The sequence below is a fragment of the Styela clava genome, chromosome 3 (assembly GCF_964204865.1).
Source record: "Styela clava chromosome 3, kaStyClav1.hap1.2, whole genome shotgun sequence".
In the NCBI taxonomy this organism is placed as follows: Eukaryota; Metazoa; Chordata; class Ascidiacea; order Stolidobranchia; family Styelidae; genus Styela; species Styela clava.
The window spans coordinates 20,274,960-20,297,889 of record NC_135252.1 but is presented as its reverse complement, the minus strand read 5'-3'; positions in this window follow the sequence as shown (position 1 = coordinate 20,297,889).

Here is a 22,930-nt window from a genome sequence, read left to right as displayed (position 1 = left end):
GAATACGTAAATCTTCAAAAAAACAAAAGAAATTAAATTGAATTTTAATCCTAATCTGTGAAAGTTTCCTTTTTACAATCTTTTCAAAGGAACAAAAATTTGCTACACAAAGAATGACCATGTGGCTTTTTTGTGTATAGCAGTTTTGTACACTGTACAGCACTTCTTACTTCTTACCGTGTTTCCCCGAAATTTAGACAGGATTTAGATTTATTTTCCTTTGAAGAATAACACTATGTTTTTTTTGATGTTTTTTGAGTTCATTCATCAAAAATAAAATTACATTGTAGGAAATCACTAGATGAGTCGCCATAAGCTGTGGTAATAAATAGTGGGAACCACTGTTCTATTTGATATGCTCACTAAATGAGGCAAACTCGCTAAACAACTGCCTGGCCTTTAACGATTATCCGTTGTACTGTCAGATGACTTTTTATGTCTATTTACATTGCAAACTAATAAATATTGAAATAATGCTTTCCAAACATTGCGTAATATAGTGAAAAATTCTTTTAAAATTGGAAGATTTTGTTTGTCAAACAATACAGAAATATATCAAATCATTTTCTTATGAGCCATTCAGGCAAACAAGCACAATATAGCGAGAGCTTGGGAAATATATATATTTATGTATTTGTCCAGAATGGCCAGGATAACGGAGACATGGTAATTCTCTCTACTTGTCGGTGGCTATTTTGCGTTGCGTCCAATGGTATGGAAGCGTGAATAGCATTTTTGAAACTATTGAAGTAGAACCTTTCCCTAGTAGAAAGCAGGCGAGATTGGAAATTCAGACCTGAAATAAAAACTACTGCAAGCGTCATTTTGCTTTGTCTATTGTGATTCTGGCGCTAATTATTTATCCTTGCCTATGCTTTCCCTATACCCTAATGAAAAGATGCAAAGTAAGATTGAAAAACAGCGATTCTGGGTGATTTAAGAATTTTGCTACCACTAGCACAAATATATTTGTGTAACTCGAATAATTTAAAACAAATTTTTTTTGTTAAAAATCAAAGACATAATTGATGCCGTACATTTTCAATCCTTAATCATTTTTTTACGTGGAATAATCAATCAACGTGGGTGTTTCATGTGTCTTGGTACACTGTTGGCAGGATGTATCAAAATGACGTTGCTTACTTGTCCCACACATGCACCACACATGTTTGCACTTGTCTCATTTGTCCTACAATGGAGCATGCTTTTTCAATATCTAATGTTATTCCAGTTTAAGTAAAATATTATTATAGGTAAAGTTTTAAATCATTTTTCAATGATCACTACCATTGCATATTTATTCAAAGTATTCTATCGCACACATTATAAAGGAACACATAAAAGGAATATGTATGTTTATGCCATATCCACCCAAAGTTGTTGCCTTGCATAATGTCTCCGTTTTAAATTATGTGATTTCATTCCTAACCACAGGGCTATTCATTTTCAAGGTCAAAGATTTTGTATTGGGTCAACTCTCTTTCAAGCGGTATTTTTATTCGATAAGCACAAATTGAATCATAATTGACAATAAAAAACATTAAATACGATAAATTCTAACAGCAATACTATTCGAATGACAATGAGTATTTTTTTCTAATGGCAATCGATTTTTGTAAGCTTGTCAGGCACAAAGTTAAAATTAAAAATTACGCACCTCGTTGCGATTCCGAGTTCGCGTTCGCGATCATTGCAATATGATTCTCAGTCGAGGTCGGTAAGACTACGGTCGGGTACAAGTACTGTGAAAAATTGAATATCTACTTCATTTTGGCTTCCGTATCTATATATTTGAGCATTGTCTAAATTTTTCCAGTATGGCATAATATGTGTGCCCAGCATAATATTTGTGCTTTATCTCTTTCTCATGAAATGTTACGCAAGGTGATTTCTAGCTCCGTACGCAGGGATCAAATATTCAAATCGAAACCATTTTCTCGATTACAAATTGGATCAGTGCTCATTGAGCTTCATAAAGCATACAATTTATTACGTTTCGTCTGGGGAATTCGTGTAGGTATTTTACGTGGTACCTGTAATTAGGTTGGCATCGGGGCAGGCAATTCAAAAATTCAACCTCATAAAATGTAAACTCAGCCAGTACAATTTTTGAACCAACATGGGCTCAAATGACAAGTATAGCGATTGAGATTACTGAGCAGATAAACTTTTATGCGTATGACTTGCAGTGAGTGGCATCTGGTGAGCGATGAGGTTCAGTGCGGGGACAACCATAGAGGAGTCGCTGATAAATTATTGAGCATCGCATCGTCAATATTTTTATGCTCTATATATGCTCAAATATGAATCATACTTTTGAAGCTGATCTGTTTAAACCGGATATAAATTAACCAAAATTTGCTGTTGGAGTACAAGATGTCAGTTACATTGGGTTTAAATCTTGAGCCGACACGTCACTCACAGTTTAACAATCGAGGCAAAGACCGTGGCTTATATTTGGGAACGATGTGAAAGGTATTCGTTGAAAGTATTTTTTTAGTCACAAAAAGGATTCCACCGCCAAACGACCTGGGCGCTTTTTTCATTTCAGATAAAACACAACAAAAATCAAAACGAGAATATTGGTTAGAGACCGAAGACTTATCGATCGAAAGTTAGGCGATCCCCCAAAACAGCGCTCTTATTCCATAGTGACACCTTGTTTCCCATCACTAATTAATTGATAACTCGCTAATTATACGACATAATTCATCCAAAATCAATAGGTATCTGGTACGACATATGATGAATGCACATGCAAAATCTGGAGCAGATTCAATCTTGCTTTCGTGAGATATCGCGTGCATCTAACAGACAGACAGACAAATATCTATTAACATACTTACCGATTAAAATCGATAAGTAAATAAGATGCTAAACCGAGTCAATTATTAGATTTGAATATATTCAGACCCTGAAATAAGAGGCGTAAAAATACGTTAAAACTATACTTGATATCAGTCACTACTAGCTTTGCAGCTCAATGCTTAGAATAAACCTTAAGTGTTGCGTACGTTACACTAACCCGGAAGTATGGTATATTACACATGCTGTGTCAATTACCAATTTGAGGTAGTCACTTGCTGACGGTGATTGGCGATATTTATTAGATCTACGCTATAGGAGACCCGTTATTGAATCTCCGCTATAGGAGATCCCTATTATTATTATCGGTCGTTCGGTTGGATCTCCGCTATAGGAGACCCTTATTATCGGTCGTTCTGACTGTCTGTGTGTCCAGCTCTGGCGTCTTAACGGCTGGACCGATCTAGAGGAAATTTCACCCGTAGGTTATACTGTCAACCTAGTTATGTGCGTTTTACCGGAAGTCCGGATTTGTGTTTCGTTTCCAAGGCAGCAGCAAAAAACGCTCTAATCCTTGAAAATATTCCCATTTTATTATAAATTACCGCCATTTTTTCGTCAGCCAAGTCGAATATTAAAATTCCGAGAATGCTACCCTCCGCGGAAGAAAATACTCTTTCTAACAAGTCTTCTTCTTTGTATAGTCCATAAATTAAGAAAGCCTTAGGGATTTTAGTGAACATGTTTAATCATTATCCACGGCATAACATTGCACACGGATACGGATGAGTCGCACAGCGCTCAAAATGAACTGGCAGTTTTGGTACAATTTTCTCTGTACAATGGCGTCTCCGTATTACCCGTTAGTAAACTGGAATGACGCGGACTCTGTCGATAGCGGAGATCCATATCGGGCGCCTAACGGCTTGTCTGTCTGTGTGTCCAGCTCTGGCGACTTAACGGCTGGACCGATATAGAATGCTACCTTCCGCAGAAAAAAATACTCTTTCGAACAAGTTGTCTTTCGTCTCGATATTCCATGAACTGGAGAAACTTTAGGGATTTTAGCGAACATTATTTTAACCATTAGCAACAGTAGAGAATGTCTACAAAACGCGCAGAACCTAAAATGAACTGGTAGCTGACGTTATAGATCACGGGTGGACAAGATTTTTGGATTAGGGACCAAAAATTTTGCCCACAGTCACAGTAACCATGTAATTGCGACGTTAAAAGTTACATTTTATGAACAATATTTACAGTGTTACAAAAGCAACAGTGGAAAACAATCGGCCTCGTGCCAAAACTAAATTTAACCGCAATCAACAAGTTTCTCGAGATATGCTTAGCTAAAACATCAAAATATGATTTTCGTTTGGTTGTGGCAGCATAGGGCGGGCCAGATTAAAATCACCCAATGAGCTGGATTTGGCCCGCGAACCGTACTTTGCACATGTCTGTTATAGATTCTGAAGTTTATATGAATGATAACCGGTAGCTTGAGTGCGAGCTTCAACTATCAGCGGAGATCCTGGGCGCCTACCGGCTTGTTCTTTTCATTAATTGCATTAAAAGTTTTATAAAAAATTCAACACGATTAGATCGCACGTATCTGATGAGATACTGAAAGAAGCTTAATGACAAAAGGTTTACAGATCAGATTACTCTTTATGACTTAGTATGATAATAAAACGGCTAGTAGGATCGAACGTGCAGAAAATTGAGAATTTTCTTTTTAATTCGGGTAGAGGAAAATTGATACGTCCGCCTTATCATATGTCAAGGCCTCTCGTCCGGTACTGGTAGTATACTGGTAGTATATGTCGAGTATGGGAATGGTTAATCAGTTGTCGGTTTAAATGGATGGACTAGACTTTGGGGTACGTCAGGTGAATACCTAAAAGTGTTTTTAACAAGAATAACAAATCTTTTGTACTTTTTTTCGTTTTTTCAAAAAGCTTGTCGTAAGTTTAATATATGTATAGTATGTGGAAGCGAGAAGAATCAAGAGTATGGGTTAGCCCATCAGATGTTCGATACACCCAGGATTCTATTCTCCCATACTTTCAAAACGGAGATACAATTCAAGATGTTGTGAGAAAAATTTTACAAAGAGAACTGAACGTTGATGACATACCACTTATAAAAATCATAGAAATGAATAAAAAATTTTGGTCACTGGACAACAGAAGACTTCATTTGCTAAAATTACTTGAAAATCATTATTTTCTAAGTAAAGTAAAGGTTCGTCTTGTGGACAAATCTCGATTGCCAGAAGAAAAATTTACAACAAAGAATGATGGAATTAGCATACGAATTCGTAGAGGATCAGATAATTTGATTGACAAACACAATCAGCCCAATGTAGCCCGTACCAGGCACCATACAAGGTCTAACGAGTTTTCCATGAGTTCTAGTAGAAGTAGAGTTAGACTATGGAATGGAGCACACTATTCCCCGCCACGTGTGACTCGTGAATCCCCACGCATTCGTCAGACGGAATCTCAGGAACTGAGCATGTTTGCTATATTGATTTTTGCGGTTGCTGTGTGCATTTTTCGCTTTCTTAAGAAGTTTCTTCAATAAACAACGATGAATGTTACGAAAAAACCTCATAAACTTTTAAATTATACACTTCAGTTATTACTCACTCATGACGAAAGCCAGCTGATGATAGGCTGATTTGACAAAAACACTCGGAGTCAAATTTTACTGACTCAACTAAGAATCTTAGTCCAAATTGGTTTTTTGAATGTCTCGGAGTCATCTGTAAGTTGTCATAAGGCGGATATTCAATTTTGACCCAAACTAAGAAGGCGTTTATACAAACGCCGAAACGATAACCATATTTCACGGAACTTAAGGCGCGCTTTAAATATTATATTTTTCATTTTCTCAAAAATGAATTGTGCGCCCTACACGCCCTACAAGTCCTATAATGTATCGATCCGGAAGTGTGTTATGCTATATTGCAAACTTGAAAACAGTACCAGTAATGTTTGCATCTTATAGTTCGATGCACCTTATGAATGGTTGAAAACGAAATCTAAGCAATTTATTATCATTGCCCCTTAATACCGGTGTGCCTTATGATTTGTAAAGTAGGTAGTTTATGAGTTTGTGCTTTACGTTTTGAGCTACCATACGTGTTTGGATTATGTATCTCAAATTTTGGATAATACATTTGGCGGCAAACCCTCAATAATCATACTGGATCATCATTTCATTATTCGTTGCTTTCTCCTACTGACTTTTATTTTTGTCTTGTTGGAAAATGTCTTCAAGCTGCGATGAAGGGTCATGAAAAGACTTCATAAACTATTATAATAGCTCATCAACCAAAGACAGGTGATGTGTGGATGAGCTGATTAAACCAGTAATGTCCAACTCTTTTCCTTTGTGGCCTATTGCACAGAAATCCTGTGCCCCATTAACTTTTTCATGCAACGGAGAATGTACAAGGAAAGTGAAAACTTCTTTTCGAAAACTAGACACTTGCACTTTAATAATTAGAACGAAACAGAATCACCTTTCAGTCATTGTCAATACAATCCAAATTGAACTATTTGGCGCCACAAATCAAACCAAATTTATCTGGCCCACGTGGTTTAGCAATTTGTCCCAATTGGAAATGTTTTTATGGACTAGCAGTGGGACTTTTCCCGGATACTCTTTCAAATTTTCCTAAGTTGGAGACCGAATTCATTTTAAACTGAGAAAGCGTGAAAACGCCAAAGTGTGTAGTTACAAAGTTTTGTTCTTTTGTTCAGCGCTACCGCAAGTATTTGAATTTTTTATTATTTTATGTAAAATATGCTAATTAGATTGTTATGTTATTCTATCGAGGGTGAAACTTAAAAGTGTAATTCTGTATAAGTATAGTTCAGATGTTTTAAGTGTGGCATATTCACAGTGTCATGGACCATGGTATATATCAGAGGTGGCCAACCTGGTTTCGGCCGCGATCGACTGAAATCTTTAAAATAGTTCGCGATCGACTGATCGGTAATAAGGTCATACACTTAAACGAATGGCTAGGCCTACTACTAGGCGAATTCTTAATAAAATCGACACAAATTTTTTATTTTTCATGTTCCATTGAAGTTATTAATTTGATTATTTAATTGTACCTGGAGTAAATGTTTCATCATTTGTTTAAGATTTATTCGATTCCTTCAGATATATGGCCTGCCTAATTTTTATTCGTAAGTGTTAGAAATGCCTCAAGAAACCCTGTCAAGTATTCAAGTAATATCTAAACCAGTGGTTCTTAACCTTTTTTTCATTTATTGCCCACTTATTAAGAGTCTAAAAATACAATATGACATACTCTATGTCAGATTGTATTTTTAGACTCTTAACCAAGCGCTTTTTACCATTCGACGACTGTCTCTTCCTGTCTTTTGTAAATTGTTGGAGCTTTAACCTTTGTTTAATCATAGCACTTTGCTACCCACTGGTAGGTCGCAAAAGGAATCTTAGTGGGTCGTTAATTGATGTAGGAAGCTTTGATTAATTATGCTGGCCATTAGGATCGGTGGCGACTCGAATACGTTAATCTTAAAAAAAAAAAAATTAAATTGAATTTAAATCCTAATCTGTGAAAGTTTCCGTTTTACGATCTTCTCAAAGGAACAAAAATTTGCTACACAAAGAATGACCATGTGGCTTTTTTGTGTATAGCAGTTTTGTACACTGTACAGCACTTCTTACTTCTTGCCGTGTTTCCCCGAAATTTAGACAGGATTTAGACTTATATTCCTTAGAATAATAACACTATGTTTTTTTTTGGTTCTCTTGTGTTCATTTATCAAAAATAAAATCACATTGTAGAAAATCACTAGATGAGTCGCCATAAGCTGTGGTAATAAATAGTGGGAACCACTGTTCTATTTGATATGCTCACTGAATGAGGCAAACTCGCTAAACAAATGCTTGGCTTTTAACGATTGATTATCCGTTGTACTGTCAGATGACTTTTTATGTCTATTTACATTGCAAACTAATAAATATTGCAATAATGCTGTCGAAAACATTGCGTAATATAATGATTGATTCATTTAAATTAAAAGATTTTGTTTGTCAAACAATACAGCAATCAAACAAATCGTTTTTTATGAGCCATTCAGGCAAACAAGAACAATAAAGCGAAAGTTTGGGAAATATATATATTTATGTATTTGTCCAGAAAGGCCAGGATAACGGATACATGGTCATTCTGTCTACTTGTCAGCGGCTACTTTGCATTGCGTCCAATAGTATGGAAGCGGGAATAGCATTTTTTTAAATATTGAAGTAGAACCTTTCCCTAGTCCAAAGCAGACGAGATTAAAAATTCAGTCCTGAAATAAAAACTAATGCAAGCGTCATTTTGCTTTGTCCATTGTGATTCTGTTGTGCTAATTATTTATCCTTGCCTATGCTTCCCCTATATCCTAATGCAAAGATGCAAAGCAAGAGTGAAAAACAGCGATTCTGGGTGATTAAGAATTTTGCTACCACCAGCACAAATATATTTGTGTAACTCGAATAATTTAAAATAAATTTTGTTTGTTAAAAATCAAAGACATAATTGATGCCGTACATTTTTAATCCTTGATCATTTTTTTACGTGGAATAATCAATCAACGTGGGTGTTTCATGTGTCTTGGTACACTGTTGACAGGATGTATCAAAAATGACGTTGCTTACTTGTCCCACACATGCAACACACATGTTTGCACTTGTCTCATTTGTCCTACAATAGAGCATGCCTTTTCAATATTCAATATATTTCCAGTTTAAGTAAAATATTATTGAATAAAATTATTAACAGTTCTGATCTTTTAATTATCACTACCCTTCCATATTTATTTTTAAAGTATCCTATCCCACATATTATGAATGAACACATAACAGGAATATGTATGTGCCATATCCACCCAAAGTTATTGCCTCGCATAATGTCTGCGTTTTGATTTTGGTTTGTTCGTTTAAAAAAGTTTCTCAATTTTTATCCAATTTTTTGAATAAAATTACACTCGTCAAACGGCAAATTATGTGATTATATTTTTAACCACAGGCATTTTCTTTTCAACGTAAAGGTTTTATATTGGGTCAACCTTCCTTCAAGCAGCATTTTAATTCGATAGGCACAAATTGAATCACAATTGCTAATAAAAAACATTCAATACGATAAATTGTAACAGCAGGAATATTCGAATGACATTGAGTACTTTTTCTAATGGCAATCGATTTTTGTGGGCTTGTTAGAAACGAAGTAAAAATTAAAAATTGCGGACTTCGTTGCGGTTCCGCGTTCGCGTTCGCGATCTTTGCAATATGATGCTCACTGCTCAGTCGAGGTCGGTAAGACTGCGTGAGTGTACAGGTACTGTGAAAAGTTGGATACCTACTTCATTTTGGCTTTCGTATCCATATAATTGAGCATTGTCTAAATTTTTCCAGAATGGCATAATATGTGTGCCTAGCACAATATTTGTGCTTTATCTCTTTCTCATGAAATGTTACGCCAGGTGATTTCTAGTTCCGTACGCAGGGCTCAAATATTCAAATTGAAACCATTTTCTCGATTACAATTGGATCAGTGCTCATTGAGCGACATAAAGCATACAATCTATTACGTTTCGTCTGGGGAATTCGTGTAGGAATATTACGTGGTACCTGTAATTGAGTTGGCATCGGGGCAGGCAATTCAAAAACTCAACCTCATAAACTTGCAGTCAGGGGCATCTGGTAAGAGATGAGGTTCAGTGCGGGAACGACCATTGAGGAGTCGCTGAATATATTAATAGATTTGAATATATCCAGGCCCTGCAATAGGAGTCGTAAAAATACGTTAAAATTATACTAGCTTTCCCTCATTTCAGATTAGACACAACAAAAATCAAAATAAATACGCTAAACCGAGTCAATTATTAGATTTCAATATATTCAGGCCCTGAAATAAGAATCGTAAAAATACGTTAACACTACTAGATATCAGTCACTACTAGCTTTTTCAGCTTAATGATTCGAATAAACCTCAAGTGATGCGTACGTTACCCGGAAGTATGGTATATTACACATGCTGTGTCAATTACCAATTTGAGGTAGTCACTTGCTGACGATGGTTGTCAATATTTATTGGATATCCGCTATAGGAGACCCGTTATTGGATCTCCGCTATGTGAAACCCTTATTATCGGTCGTTCTGTTGGATCTCCGCTATAGGAGACCCCTATTATCGGTCGTTCTGACTGTCTGGGTGTCCAGCTCTGGCGTCTTAACGTCTGGGCCGATCTGGAGGAAATTTCACTCGTAGGTTATACTGTCAACCTAGTTATGTACGTTTCACCGAAAGTCCGGATTTGTGTTCCGTTTCCATGGCAGCAGCAAAAAACGCTCCGATCGTTAGAAATATTCCCATTTGAGAAACTTACCGCCATTTTTTCGTCAGCCAAGTCGAATATTAAAATTCCGAGAATGCTATCCTCCACGGAAGAATATACTCTTTCTAACAACACTCGTGGCCCCCTTGTTCGACATTTGAAAAAACTAAGCGTGTTGGATTGCGTTATCTTTTTACTGTCTATTATGAAATGCAAAAGCAATCCAAAGACATGAAAGTAAAAGCTTCTTAGTATACAATTAAAAGAAATCTTGAGCTTGGGACTGTCTGACGAGGTTTTTTATATTTGGCGCCGTCTTTTATATAGCTAGTCCGCATCAAGAAAGACACTGTCAACATCAAGACGGTTTCTAGAATTTGTTTTGATGGTAATAAGATCAGAAGTACCGGAACCAGGATAGGAGACCCTTCTTATCGGTCGTTCTGTTGGATCTCCGCTATAGGAGACCCTTATTATCGGTCGTTCTGTTGGATCTCCGCTATAGGAGACTCTCATTATCCGGTCGTTCTGTTGGATCTCCGCTTTAGGTGACCCTTATTATCGGTCGTTCTGTTGGATCTCCGCTATGGGAGACCCTTATTATCGTTTGTTCTGTTCGATCCCAGCTATAGGTGACCCTTATTATCGGTCGTTCTGTTCGATCTCCGCTATAGGTGACCCTTATTATCGGTCGTTCTGCTGGATCTCCGCTATAGGAGACCCTTATTATCGTTTGTTCTGTTCGATCTCTGCTATAGGTGACCCTCATTATCGGTCGTTCTGGTAGATCTCCGCTATAGGAGACCCTTATTATCGGTCGTTCTGTTGGATCTCCGCTATAGGAGACCCCTATTATCGGTCGTTCTGACTGTCTGGGTGTCCAGCTCTGGCGTCTTAACGTCTGGGCCGATCTAGAGGAAATTTCACTCGTAGGTTATACTGTCAACCTAGTTATGTACGTTTCACCGAAAGTCCGGATTTGTGTTCCGTTTCCATGGCAGCAGCAAAAAACGCTCCGATCGTTAGAAATATTCTCATTTGAGAAACTTACCGCCATTTTTTCGTCAGCCAAGTCGAATATTAAAATTCCGAGAATGCTACCCTCCACGGAAGAATATACTCTTTCTAACAACACTCGTGGCCCCCTTGTTCGACATTTGAAAAAACTAAGCGTGTTGGATTGCGTTATCTTTTTACTGTCTATTATGAAATGCAAAAGCAATCCAAAGACATGAAAGTAAAAGCTTCTTAGTATACAATTAAAAGAAATCTTGAGCTTGGGACTGCCTGACGAGGTTTTTTATATTTGGCGCCGTTTTTTATATAGCTAGTCCGCATCAAGAAAGACACTGTCAACATCAAGACGGTTTCTAGAATTTGTTTTGCTGGTAATAAGATCAGTAGTACCGGAACCAGGATAGGAGACCCTTCTTATCGGTCGTTCTGTTGGATCTCCGCTATAGGAGACCCTTATTATCGGTTGTTCTGTTGGATCTCCGCTATAGGAGACTCTCATTATCCGGTCGTTCTGTTGGATCTCCGCTATAGGTGACCCTTATTATCGGTCGTTCTGTTGGATCTCCGCTTTAGGTGACCCTTATTATCGGTCGTTCTGTTGGATCTCCGCTATAGGAGACCCTTATTATCGTTTGTTCTGTTCGATCTCAGCTATAGGTGACCCTTATTATCGGTCGTTCTGTTCGATCTCCGCTATAGGTGACCCTTATTATCGGTCGTTCTGTTGGATCTCCGCTATAGGAGACCCTTATTATCATTTGTTCTGTTCGATCTCTGCTATAGGTGACCCTCATTATCGGTCGTTCTGTTAGATCTCCGCTATAGGAGACCCCTATTATCGGTCGTTCTCTTCGATCTCCGTTATGGGTGACCCTTATTATCGGTCGTTCTGTTGAATCTCCGCTATAGGTGACCTTTATTATCGTTTGTTCTGTTGAATCTCCGCTATAGGAGACCCTTATTATCAGTCGTTCTGTCTGTCTGTGTGTCCAGCTCTGGCGTCTTAACGACTGGACCGATCTAGGGGAAATTTCAGCCGTCCGGAATTGTGTTCCGCTTCCATGGCAACGGCAAAAAACGCTCCGATCGTTAAAAATATTCCCATTTTATTATAAATTACCGCCATTTTATCGTCAGCCAAGTCGAATTATAAAAATTCCGAGAATGCTACCCTCCGTGGAAGAAAATACTTTTTCCAACAAGACTTCTTCATTGTATAGTCCATTGGTTCCCAACCGCCGGTCCGCGGACCGGTGCCGGTCCGCGAGGCTTTTTTGCCGGTCCGCGAAAAAAATTCGGTGTTTTGTTGTTTTTATACCGAGGACGAGGTCGCGTTGGTTTATTACGCAATTTCTCTTCCGCCGTCATATTGCGACGTCTTTCGCAACATCTTGGCGCCAAGTAATCACACTTTTTGCTCATCGTGAATGCGCTCCATCAAATCTCGCAAGATTCAGAAACCTAAAAATTGGCACGCGTGCCTTTTCTGTTTTGCATGCTTTTCCTGATTAATATGACCATCCAAATAAAACGTTATGCATATTTCTTTGTTTAAACCAAAAAACCGTCAAGAAAAGTATAATACTCCAGTAAAATATGGCAGGTGGTCACGAGGAGCAAAAAAAGCTGAGATCTTTTCCAGTATCTTGAGCAGACAAAGTAGGATTTTGAGCCTGGTGCCAAATTACCGACGACTTTGTCATTGTAATGTAAATTCATTCCGTTTGAAGCATCGATCAACTGCAGAAGGATTGATATGACAAACCCAATGAAAAAGCTTGATTCAAATTGTGATTCTACTTTACAGTCCAGATTTAAAAAGGAATCACTGTCACAATTTTGGATATCTCTTGATAACGAATACCCATCGCTAAGTAATTGAGCAATCAAACTGTTGTCCGTATTTTCAACGAGTTACTTCTATTTTTATTACTTATATATAAAAATATTTTCATCACTAGCAAAGCGAAGCAAGGAAATTGGCTGCACGCCGCTGTAGGGCTACGTGTTGCAGAAACTTCCTTGAGGCATCGTTTGCAATCCTATTTTGGAAACTAAACAGCAGGAACATTTTCACTAGAGTTAATTACGTTTGTACATGATTTGACATGTACATGTTTTTTATGTGAGATGTTTTATGTGTGCCTTTCTTACGCATAATGGGTGCCCAGCACTGCATTTCATTACGCAAATATTTTTGGCCGTCCTATTATTTGATAGTTTTTCTTCGTGTGAGCTGTTTTTAAGTTTGCCTTTCTTGTCTAGACTCTAGACTCTAGATGCATATTGAATGCCCGACATTGCATTGTATTACGCAAATATATGTGATATACTCTTTTATGTTCCGTTCATCTCAATTTTTCGCCGGTCCGCGAGTACATTTAATTTAGTTTTACCGGTCCGCCAGGGTAGAAAGGTTGGGAACCACTGGATAGTCCATAAACTAAAAGGCCTTAGGGATTTTAGTGAACATGTTTCAATCATTAGCCACAGCGTAACATTGCACATGGATACCGATGAGCCGCACAGCGTTCAAATGAACTGGCAGTTTTGGTACAAATTTCTCTGTACAATGGCGCCTCCGTGTTACCCGTTAGTAAACTGAAATGACGCGGCCTCAGACAATAGCGGAGATCCATATAGGGCGCATACCGGCTTGTCTGCCTGTGTGTCCAGCTCTGGCGTCTTAACGGCTGGACCGATCTAGATGAAATTCCACACGCGAGAGATTCTGTCACCCTAGTAAAGTGCGTTTCATAAAGAAATCGATTGAGGTTTCGTTTCCATGGCAACAACAAATAATCGCGGCAAACGTTATGAAATTTCCAAATTTTTTTACAATTTATCCCAGTTTTGTCGTTAGCCATGTCGAAAATTGAAGTTTCAAGAATGCTACCTTCCGCAGAAGAAAATACTCTTTCGAACAAGTTGTTTTTCGTTTCGATATTCCATGAACTGGAGAAACCTTAGGGATTTTAGCGAACATTATTTCAACCATTAGCTACAGTATATCATCACGCGAGAATGTTTACGAAACGCGCAGAACCTAATGAACTGGCAGCTGACGTTATAGATCACGGATGGGCAAGGTTTTTAAACCAGGGGCCAAAAATTTTGCCCACAGTCACTGTAACCATGTAATTGTGACGTGGAAAGTTACATTTTAGGAACAATATTTACAGTGTCACAAAAGCAACAGTGGAAAACAATAGGCCACGTGCCAAAACCAAATTTACCCGCAATCAACAAGTTTCTTGAGATATGCTTAGCTAAAACATAAAAATATGAATTTCGTTTGGTTGTGGCAGCATAGGGCGGGCCAGATTAAAATCACCCAATGGGCTGGATTTGGCCCGCGGGCCGTACTTTGCACATGTCTGTTATAGATTCTAAAATTTCTATGAATGATAACCGGTAGCTTGAGTGCGAGCTTCAACTATCAGCGGAGATCCTGGGCGCCTACCGGCTTGTTCTTCTCATTTAATTGCATTAAAAGTTTTATAAAAAATTCAACAATATTAGATCGCACGTATCTGATGAGGTACTGAAAGAAGCTTAATGACAAAAGGTTTACAGATCAGATTACTCTTTATGACTTAGTATAATAATAAAACGGCTAGTAAGATCGAACGTGCAGAAAATTGAGAATTTTCTATTTAATTCGGGTAGAGGAAAATTGATACGTCTGCCTTATCATATGTCAAGGCCTCTCGTCCGGTTACCAGTATATGTCGAGTATGGGAATGGTTAACCAGTTGTCGGTTTAAATGGATGGACTAGACTTTGGGGTACGTCAGGTGAATACCTAAAAGTGTTTTTAACAAGAATAACAAATCTTTTGTACTTTTTTTCGTTTTTTTAAAAAGCTTGTCGTAAGTTTAATATATGTATAGTATGTGGAAGCGAGAAGAATCAAGAGTATGGGTTCGGCCATCAGATGTTCGATACACCCAGGATTCTATTCTCGCATACTTTCAAAACGGAGATACAATTCAAGATGTTGTGAGAAAAATTTTACAAAGAGAACTGAACGTTGATGACATACCACTTATAAAAATCATAGAAATGAATAATAAATTTTGGTCATTGGACAACAGAAGACTTCATTTGCTAAAATTACTTGAAAATCATTATTTTCTGAGTAAAGTAAAGGTTCGTCTTGTGGACAAATCTCGATTGCCAGAAGAAAAATTTACAACAAAGAATGATGGAATTAGCATACGAATTCGTAGAGGATCAGATAATTTGATTGACAAACACAATCAGCCCAATGTAGCCCGTACCAGGCACCATACAAGGTCTAACGAGATTTCCATGAGTTCTAGTAGAAGTGGAGTTAGACTATGGAATGGAGCACACTATTCCCCGCCACGTGTGACTCGTGAATCCCCACGCATTCGTCAGACGGAATCTCAGGTACTGAGCATGTTTGCTATATTGATTTTTCGGTTGCTGTGTGCATTTTTCGCTTTCTTAAGAAGTTTCTTTAATAAACAACGATGAATGTTACGAAAAAACTTCATAAACTTTTAAATTATACACTTCAGTTATTACTCACTCATGACGAAAGCCAGCTGATGATAGGCTGATTTGACAAAAACACTCGGAGTCATATTTTACTGACTCAACTAAGAATCTGAGTCCAAATTGGTTTTTTGAATGTCTCGTAGTCATCTGTAAGTTGTCATAAGGCGGATATTCAATTTCGACCCAAACTAAGAAGGCGTTTATACAAACGCCGAAACGATTACCATATTTCACGGAACTTAAGGAGCGCTTTAAATATTATATTTTTCATTTTCTCAAAAATGGATTGTGCGCCCTCTACACGCCCTACAAGTCTTATAATGTATCGATCCGGAAGTGTTTTATGCTATATTGCAAACTTTAAAACAGTACCAGAAATGTTTGCATCTTATAGTTCAATGCACTTTATGAATGGTTGAAAATCAAATCTAAGCAATTTATTATCATTGCCCCTTAATACCGGTGTGCCTTATGATTTGTAAAGTAGGTAGTTTATGAGTTTGTGCTTTACGTTTTGAGCTACCATACGTGTTTGGATTATGTATCTCAAATTTTGGATAATACATTTGGCGGCAAACCCTCAATAATCATACTGGATCATCATTTCATTATTCGTTGCTTTCTCCTACTGACTTTTATTTTTGTCTTGTTGGAAAATGTCTTCAAGCTGCGATGAAGGGTCATGAAAAGACTTCATAAACTATTATAATAGCTCATCAACCAAAGACAGGTGATGTGTGGATGAGCTGATTAAACCAGTAATGTCCAACTCTTTTCCTTTGTGGCCTATTGCACAGAAATCCTGTGCCCCATTAACTTTTTCATGCAACGGAAAATGTACAAGGAAAGTGAAAACTTCTTTTCGAAAACTAGACACTTGCACTTTAATAATTAGAACAAAACAGAATCACCTTTCAGTCATTGTTAATACAATCCAAATTGAACTATTTGGCGCCACAAATCAAACCAAATTTATCTGGCCCCCGTGGTTTAGCAATTTGTCCCAATTGGAAACGTTTTTGTGGACTAGCAGTGGGACTTTTCCCGAATACTCTATCAAATTTTCATAAGTTGGAGACCGAATTCATTTTAAACTAAGAAGGCGTGAAAACGTCAAAGTGTGTAGTTAAAAAGTTTTGTTCTTTTGTTCAGCGCTATCGCAAGTATTTGAATTTTTTTATTTCTTGTAAAATATGCTAATCAGATTGTTATGTTATTCTATCAAGGGTGAAACTTAAAACTTTAATTCTGTTTGAGTATTGTTCAGATGTTTTAAGTGTGGCATATTCACAGTGTCATGGTTAGGGATGCCACTTTTGGATTTACGAATCGGATCGATTCGAATCAATTGCAAACGTGGCAAGTGCAGTCTGCTGAATACTCAAGAATCGTCATTGAATTAATCATGAACCTTTCATACAAGCATGAATATACGTATCGTTGTTTGTGGCATATTTTTCTAGGTCTAGCCTTTCCCGAAGTTACCGCACCTATTTAACAACGTTATATGAGCTAATGCTAAACTAAAATTATTATACATGGTGATGGTATGAATCTACAGGTGCTTAATAAATTATCGAAGACTTATCGATCGAAAGTTAGGAGATCCCTCAAAACAGCGCTCTTACTCCATAGTGTCCCATCACCAATTGATTAATAACTCGCTAATTATACGACATAATTCGCCCAAAATCAATAGGCTTCTGGTCCGAGATATGATGAATGCACATGCAAAATCTGGAGCAGATTCAATCTCGCTTTCGTGGGATATCGCGTGAATCTAACATACATACATACATACATACATACAGACAGATAGACAAATACTTACCGATTAAAATCAATAAGTAAAAAGACGATGGAAAGGCTACCCAACTCAACGCAAGAGCGGGCAGTACAAACGGAGGTCCATCCGCTCGGCAACAGCTGATCAATTTTTAGTTGTTCTGTAACGCAGAAGTCTGTAATGTTGCCTGAAACGCAGAGAATATAGAACAGATGGTAGCACATATTTATTGTAGTAAAAGCGTCCTTTTCGTAAAACGTGTAACTTTGGAAATTATAACAATGTATTATTTGTTTTTAAATTTCTAAGAAATATTTAAATTTTTTTCCAAGTAGTCCCCTTATGTGCGCTACGAAACTGAAAGATAAACGGACTCATTTCGTGGCCTATCACAAAGGCTGTCATACTTGATACTTTGCAGAAATTTCCTTACTTATTGAAGTTGTCGTGAGTTTTAATTGTGGAATACTGATATTTTATTGATTAGCAAAAAAGCAATGTTGAAATAATATGTGGAAACGAAAGACAAAACGAAATACTATTCCGCGAAAATCATACGTCTGCCGTTGCAATACAATTCAAAATGTGATACCCTGGTTCATTCACTAAACGTAAGACGTAAAATTTCACAAGTAACGTGAAACGTAAAAATTCAGGCCTACGGACACGTAATCTGGTTTTTCAATATAATGTAACAGATAGCGAATAGCTAACTGCCAATAATATTACTTCTTGTTAAAAATATATCAGATATTTGAATCCATTTTAATTAACGGCCATTTTCGTATCTACCAATAATATTAATGTTATCGTTTTATATATTTTTGGCAGTCTCAATATTCTTGTATTACCGGCAAAGATATACAAAAAGGTAATTTTGTGGTCAACATTCTTTGACCCCCGCCCTCTAAAATGGAACTATTATATCTCATTGAAATACACTTTATTAATAATTATTGAAATATTAATATATTCATTGTTACTCCATTAAAGAAAATGTTAGAAGTTGAGTTTTAAAGATGTTAGTGATAAATGAAAAGCAACAAATTTTTTAAATCTGTTAGAATATGGTTCAAAATACTGATAATAAATATGTTTATTGTACTAGAATTTCACTGATTTTGTTTACAGATATATCGAAACTGAAACAATCATAAATGAATACTTGAATGAATGAAAAATTTAGTCGATTTTCTGAAGTTAGCAAGATAATATAAAGCCGAATTATTCATTTTTGTTGTCGTTCTTGTTCAGTAGTACCAACGTCTTTTAATGTCAACGCCTTGACTATCATCGTTTCGATCGATTTTTTTTGAAAACTTCCATGCAAAGTTGCTTGAACTTCTCTTCGGTCTAATTAAAAAAATAAAAAGGTATAATGCTTCACTCTGTGGAAGCTGTATATTAAAAAATATCGATCTTTGCATTATATGAAAATTATTGCAATATATTGACACAAAAGCAAATTACCGGTAAGTATCAAATCTTTTAAAGTACCGGTAATCTAGCTGTTCTCATTGAAATCGTGCCAAATTTGCTGACCAGTCGCTAAAATGCGATCAAGAGATCTGTCATAAATTCGAAAGCTATCGATCCAATTATTAAAAAGAAAGACGATCTTTTTTAAGAATAATATCAACAACAACGATTCAATAAAACAATTCATAGGTCCATTACATATCCAATAATATTAAATGTTGCACAAAATGTTGGGTACACTCTAAGAAATATTTACCGGCAATCGCCTGGGATTACATATTATTGAAATGTATTTGTGAAATTTTAATGCGATTTTAAGGTAAATATCACGAGAATTTTCGGTGAAATCGCTGTTGATCACCAGTGAATTTTACAGGATTTCCCTAGTAATCCTTACAATTTTTTTCCGATAATGTTCACCGGCAATGCGTAGTAATATTTACCGACGCTAGCCTGTGAATTTACATCACAAATTAGGTGAATTTACATTCAGAACCCGGTAAAAATTACCGTAAATATTCTGGCATTACATTTTACAGGATATGATCAGTACAAATCACAGACTATTGTAGGAAACAAGGATCATTCAAAAAATAAAAGTGAACGTGAAATGAATGATAAACTTTGGAAAAATGAGAAATTGTATAGAGAAAAGTTAGAAATGCGAGGTAGACAGAGACTTCTCGTTGAAAAAGCTTATGCTCGCTGGGTATCCGTTCACATAGTCACTTTAAACAAGTCTCTATAGACAGCCCTAGACAGAATAGTCTATGGCGGAGGGGGAGTCTTTCCGGGTTAGTGTTGCCCATGCTGATTGTATTGCATTATCCATCTGCTTTTACAAACTCGTGGTATTTTCTTCTCCATAACTTCAAGTTATATGAAATGGAAAGTACAAAGATTTTTACCCAAACAACTTCAAAATTTAAAAATATTACTTAATCTTCGAATAAGATTTAACATTTTGTAGTATTCAATCAATCAATCTAATTCTTTTGCAAGTTTGAAATATCTGAAATTATTTAATTGCATGTACTAGCATTCATTACAATATCCCACATTTTTATAAACTTTACTACTTTCTTTTCCTCTTGAACTTGAATCTGTGGGCGATACAGACTTTTCCAGTATTACCAAACTTTGTAGATCAGATGGAAGAGGTACCCTGAAATAGTATTTAAATGAAATTAAAAATTTAAAAGTCCCTAAATAATAAAAATTACACTCCTAATACTTTACTGTCAGAGCAGATGAGAAAGTTTCTCTTTTAACAATTTAAAATTAACATTATACCTAACCTCAAATACTTCTTCCTTGAAATAACATGTTAGTAAGAATCTCAAATATTATGAAGCCTTAGACATTGAATTTTTCACAGTTCAGAGTTGGGGCAGACAATTTGTTCATGCCTGCATAATCAGATTCTTCAGTTTCTAAGGATAAACAATGTTAAAAAGGAATGTATGTATTCCCCAACTTCATTATATGTAATAGACTATGTTCAAATTCGGTCTTATTCAAAAGAGAAATTCAATCAAATTTACAGAATTGGTTTTGGTAAATATGCAGAATGAGATAGATAAATATTGTTTTGATAAATTTTCTATTTATGGTGTCATAAGTTAAAAGGAAATCTAGTGTTTTTATGACAGTTAAATGTGAATTGCCTAAAATTGCTCTTTTTCAAATGAAAGTGTTCTGAATTAATCCTAGAATCAATAATTTAAAATATCAGAATCAAAGACAAATCTGTCTGTCTGTAGATGATTTTCAATCACTGAATCAGTATATAATTATATGAGTATATAATTAATTGATACCTGTTTATTTTAATGCCATATTCTTCAAGTCACGGTTTCTGGGTGTAGAGCAACGTCACCTCTTCCCCTGTCTGCATGTTTATGTGTTTCCTGTATGAAGTTCAGCCTGCCAGTAGTCTGAGTTTGCGATCATCATAAAGCTGTTGATAATTTGACGGTTTATCTTGATTCAGTAATTAGATGCTAACATTTCAAAGTCTAGAGCTGTGAAGAGGGCATATTCAGATATTGTATTGCCATTTTAACATTTGCCAGTCTACTGACAAAAAAAATTCATATTCGGGAATACGAATCAAGCTCTGGCTGTGTTAAGTATCGACAGGCGTAACATGGATCTGGATCTGCGGATGTACTGATGTAAGCTAGTCCAGTCAACCTTACACCAGTACCGTATACTGTTGCATTGATATAGCCAGTATGTATTCATATATATATTAATTCAGTAATTGATACGGTAGATCTTACCCTACTTCCCGACTGCCCCATACTGCCATGCCCATAATCACACTGAACAATACATTAATAACCAGCATTAAACAACACGACACCTACACTGACATTATTGAATCCAAGATGCATTGTCTTACAGAAATACTGCCAACGCAGTACTGTAATAATAACAAAAGCGACCAAGATATGACTGTCGGTCGACCAAATATTAAAGTCCAAAAGTCTGGAATTCGTCAAATGTCAAATCAAACGAACAAAGTAAGGAGTAAAGCAACAAAAAAACGTGCGTGATTAATTATGCGTTTGAAATATAGCGTCTGATTGGCTGCTTTCCTTAACCAGTGTGCGCGCGCAACATTGACTAACGCCACGCCTCCGATGTCGGTGATTATTACCAACATTTGTCGGTAAATCAGTTTACCGACCTCATTTTTTAATTTTTTACCCCTAAAATGACGGTAAAATTTACCGAACATTTCTTAGACTTAGAGTGTAGAGAAAACATAACAACTGTTGAGAAAATCGTAAATAAGTGTAGAAAGGGAGAAATTATCGATATAATACTTCTGAAATTCTAATAAAATATCGTATCACATGGAGATAGAAATGATAGCTTTCTAGCCTAGTTACTTCACCCCTATCTTCAAATTTAAAAAAAAAGTAAAATTGATAGATCTATGAGTAGCGCGGGAAAGCGAGTCTTTCAACAACAACAACAATTTAACAATACGATCATCCATCTTGTAAAGATAAAATTTTGTATAAATTAACTCACCCATATTCCCTCGTTTACCTCGTTGTACTTGGCGATAACTTTTTCTTTGTCTGAATCCTTAATGTGGGTTTTGTAGATTTGGCTGCGAAGTTTTTTTCTAGCAAGTCGTGAAAATTTTAAAAGAGCTGTTTTGCTTTCTTCTGACTGTAAACGTAAACGAAAATACAGTGAGATATTAAGTAAGGTATTAAGCTGCCAAATTATATGATAGCTATATATTTGCCGGAAATGGTATTTGGCATATATACTCTATATATACTCGATAACTCACATTTGTCTAGTCACCTAATTCTAAATTTTGTTTGTGGAATAAATTCAAATAACCAAATTATTTTCGCAGTGCCAATCGTGGCCTTGTCTTACAATTTTAGTTTGAACGCTACTCACTTTGGAGTCTTTCAACTTCGAGTTTTTTATTAAAAAAAAAACAGACTGTTATAATGTATAAGGCACAGCAAAAATCAACATTTTTGCACGAGAAGATTACCTTAATTTCTGATCCATAGTAAATCGACTCCAAATGATTTTTTATATTCTTTTTAATTTTTTCTATTTCTTGACACGTTAGATCCTGAAAAGCACCAAATCATTAGAATATATCAACAAAATGCAAATATATTGGTTATATATTCAAACCAGGTAAGGAGCACCGGCTATTGTGTAATTTATGTATCATTCTATTTTTAACTGGTCCAGGAAAAAAACTTTCAATAACGCAATTTATATGGTTTGTATACGGTATGAGTATATTTAGATAATTTTAACTTTATCATAAACCAAATTTGAAGGCCCAACAAATTACATGCGTAACAATGACATGTTACGTAGCATGATAACCATTATAACTAAGAAGTGTCTTACTCTCTTCTTTGTTCGCAAAAATCTTTCTGTTCCCTCGCAA